The sequence below is a fragment of the Chrysochloris asiatica genome, unplaced genomic scaffold (genome assembly GCF_000296735.1).
Source record: "Chrysochloris asiatica unplaced genomic scaffold, ChrAsi1.0 scaffold00435, whole genome shotgun sequence".
In the NCBI taxonomy this organism is placed as follows: domain Eukaryota; kingdom Metazoa; phylum Chordata; class Mammalia; order Afrosoricida; family Chrysochloridae; genus Chrysochloris; species Chrysochloris asiatica.
The window spans coordinates 386,769-390,889 of record NW_006408953.1 but is presented as its reverse complement, the minus strand read 5'-3'; the positions used below and the strand labels follow the sequence as shown (position 1 = coordinate 390,889).

General features: G+C 43.6%; 1 pseudogene; it reads left to right on the top strand.

The window, feature by feature from the left end:
• The first annotated feature begins 2,207 nt into the window (after window positions 1-2,207).
• LOC102827392 lies at window positions 2,208-4,121 on the top strand (annotated as a pseudogene).

Here is a 4,121-nt window from a genome sequence, read left to right as displayed (position 1 = left end):
GATGGCACCTGACAACAACAACAACAACAACTCCCAGTGTTGTCAGTTGTTGTTCAGCTGATTTGAACTTAAGAAACAAACCAGGTGTGCTGATCAGAACTACTCCAAAACTTTTATTAGGCTTTGACCTTTCAGAGATCTCCAGGTATAACTTTCGAGCCATTCTTCTAAACTGTTACCTAGTTGTTGGATGCTTAACTTTTTTAAACCACAAATGTACTCCTCATATGTCAGTGGTGGTCGTGGTTATGTGCCGTGGATTCAGTTCTGACTTATAGTGACCCTGTATAGAGTTTCCAAGGCTGTAAATCTGTACTGGAGCAGAAATCTTTACTGGAGCTTCATCTTGCTCCTGCAGAGCCATTGTTACTTTCAAACTGCTGACCGTGAGATTAGCAGCCCGACTTGTGACCACTACACTACCTGAGCTCCTTTACATGTGTCTATTTCATTTAAGTACATTTTTGCTGAGAGATATATGTTCATGGTTTATAATTATTTCCAATTTAAATATCCACATGTACTGGAGAAATATCCTTATGAGGTTGAAAGCTAAGAGAATATGTATGTAAAGTTATTGAAAATACCATGGCTTGAGTCAGGTACCCCTTAGTCCTCAAACTCATGTCTTTGCTCTTCAACACTTTAAAGAGAACTTGTGCCGCAGATTTGCCTAATGCAATATGCTCTTTGATTTTTTAACTGTTGCTTCCATGAGTGTTGATGGTGGATCCAAGCAAAATGAAGTCTTTGAAAGCTTCAATCCTTTCTCTGTTTGTCTTAATGTTATTTATTGGTCCAGTAGTGAGGATTTTTTTTGAAAATTATGTCATAGTTTACATGGGAGAACACCAGCTTTACATTCGTCCTATTATATTTTGTTTCATTGCAATGATTAAAATCCCCTACATGCATCATCAAAAAACCAAAGAGTACACCCCACAAGTCCCGGGCTCTCGGAATGTAGCCCCTTCTCCTCCCTGAGTCCAGAGTCCCCAACTACTCCATCTCTCCATGTCATCACCATCATCTCTGCCTCCATCTCTGGCATCACTGCTTCTCTGGGTAGGGGCCCGCACTCCGCTCTTCTCACTTGATGGTCCCTAGAACCTCTGCTCCTGGAATGCAAAATCAACCACTCTCCACCTTTTGTTACAAAATGTCTACCTTTACATTTCCAACCCTCACAGTCAGTTCTGATAGCAATTTTTCACTATTGTACCACAAGATTCTTATTTCCATCTCCTTTCATCAGCCCCATCCCAACAGATTAGAAAACACTCATGAGAGATTCTACCTTCCCCCATACCATCTGAAACTAGGTTTCCTCTTAAATGCTTGCAAGCCTGTCAATTATTGCCTTTGTAGCCCCCACATTTTGGGTAGCTAATATTTAAGTTGCCCATCCCTGCCAACCCTATGTACAGAGGGGTTGGAAATGATCCTTGCTGTAAAGATTTGTTACCTCATTTGAGCTACTACATCCATAAGTCTAGGTCAAGTTCATCAAGTTGTAGCAGATTACTCTTTTTTATTCCTCTTCTTTTTTATTCTAGTTGAGCTCTGATCATCCATTCATTGAAGCTAGGTCAAGTGGGGACTATTTTAAATGTGTGTTCTTGTGCATATGCCCTCTCTTTTTATCAGCTGGATGCTTCATTCTCCACTCTATTACTCTGTGACTCTCATTGACTCTGGACCCAAGAGTCCCCAGGTCTTGCCATACTGCTGGCCATCCAGGTCTCCACCTGGGTTCACAGGGGTCTATTGAATGTGGTCAGGCTTAGCTCGCAACTTCATTGCTGTTTTTTCCCCCTCTTCCCCTTATCGGTGACCAATGTGGTCACCAGCCAGACCACATGCCTGCTCATACATTCCCCTTGAGTCTTAGTTGTGTAAGAAAATTTACTCTGAAGGGAACCAAACACTTGCTTGATGTCTCCAGGGAGAACAGCTTGCTTAGTAGTCAACCAGATTTCTGTTATTGTTTTTTTTATTTTTCCTGTTGGTCTTTCTTTCAAGAAGTATCTTCTGGGCAAGGTTTCAAGATGGCAGTGGCTGGGTGGCTGACTGAGAGGCAGGGGTGAAGGCCCCTATGAAGCAAAATAAACTAGGAATCACCCCTGCCCTCTCCTCGCAGTACCAGGATCCCAACAGAAGTGTTTTGCTTTCTTTTTTTAATAACATGTAAACCATACAAATTGATCATGAGACAGAGATCTACATCATCCACCAAGATTGGAAAATGTATGAACCCCACAGACCAGGCCCGAAAGGAAGCTCAGAAAAGAGAATTAAAAAAGAACAAAAAACATCATATGATAGTACAAGCTGAGGTTTTAAAAATGAAGGATCCCAAACAGGTTATTTGTAACATGGAGAAATTAGATAAAATGAAGTTAATCCAGTGCAACAGCCACAGTTAAATGAAAAGGTTCTGAAAGACAAGTGTGAAAAACTGCAAGAAACCTTTGAATGTATTCTACAATTCTATGAAAAAGAGAATCCAGATATTTACAAAGAATTGAGAAAGTTTGAAGTAGATTATGAACAGAAGAGGGTTCAACTTAGCCAATATTTTGCTGCTGTTAAGAATGTTCAGCATGTGGAAGTTGAGAGTATTCCTTCTCCAGATACGCCTCATGCTCCTTCCAACATCTTGATCCAGGACATTCCACTTTCTGGTGCTAAGCACCCTCATCATTAAGAAGACTTCAGCCTATGGACCACCAACGCAGGCAGTTTCTTTCTATATTTCTTCATCTTGGACATGGTATTCCACGTTTGACCCCTGGTAGAAAGCCTCCTGGTCCTCTCCCTTGTCTACCTCCTCTTCAAGTCTTACAGATGTATGGCCGTAAAGTGGGCTTTGCCCTAGATCTTCTCTCTTGTAGGCGAGATGAAGATATGTTATGTAGTCCTGAACTTGCTCAGTGAGACCATGATGATGATGTCTCTAGCACCAGTGAAGATGATGGCTATCCTGAGGACATGGATCAAGATAAGCATGATGACAGCACTGATGACAGTGACACTGACAGATCAGATGGTGAGAGAGAGGGGGATGACTTCATGCACCGTGATGATAACGAAAGAGACAACAATGAAGAAAAGAAGTCTAGTCTGAATGTGTGATTTACAGATATGCCTGGAAAATCAAGGAAGAATAAAGAAGAACATGAAGGATCTGACTCCTCTTCAAGCCATGATGCTTTGAATGGCAGGCCAAGAAATCCCTAAGGAGGGACGAGAAGTAGAGGAATTTTCAGAAGATGGTGATGAAAATGATTCTGAAGCAGAAAAACAATCACAAAAGCAACATAAAGAGGAATCCCTTTCTGATGGCACATCTACTGGTTCTTCATAGCAGCAGGCTCCTTCACAGTCTGTTTCTCTTTCTCAGATACAGGCATCTCCCATGCCAGGACCACCACCCTTTGGACCACCACCTGCTCCACCTTTAAGGCCACCTGGACCACCTACAGGTCTTCCTCCTGGACCACCACCAGGAGCTCCTCCATTCCCGAGATCCTCTGGAATGCCAGGACTCTGAGGACCTTTACCCTGTCTTTTACCTCCAGTGCTACCTCCAGGCCGACCTCCAGATCCCCCTCCAGGCCCTCCTCCAAGTCTGCCTCCTGGCCCTCCTCCTCGGGGACTTCCTCCAAGGCTACCTCCCCCTACACCTCCAGGTATCTCTCCACCTCGTCCTGCCATGATGTGCCCACCTTTGGTGCCTCCACTTGGACCTTCCCCACCTGGTCTTTTCCCACCAGGTCCCTTGCCAAACTCTGAGGTTTTAAGTGCCCCATGCAACTTAAAAGGGGGATAAAACAAGTGCAGCCACCATTGAGAAGAAAGTCACAACAACCATCAGTGCCAAGTCTCAGATCACTAATCCCAAAGCAGAGATTACTCGATTTGTGCCCACTGCACTGAGAGTATGTCAGGTGAATAAAGGGGCTACTGCTATTCCCAAAAGGAAGTCAGAGGATGATTCTGCTGTGCCTCTTGCCAAAGCAGCTCCCAAATCCAAATCCGGTCCCTCTGTTCCTGTTTCAGTACAAACTAAGGATGATGTGTATGAAGCATTCCTGAAAGAGATGGAAGGGCTATGGTGA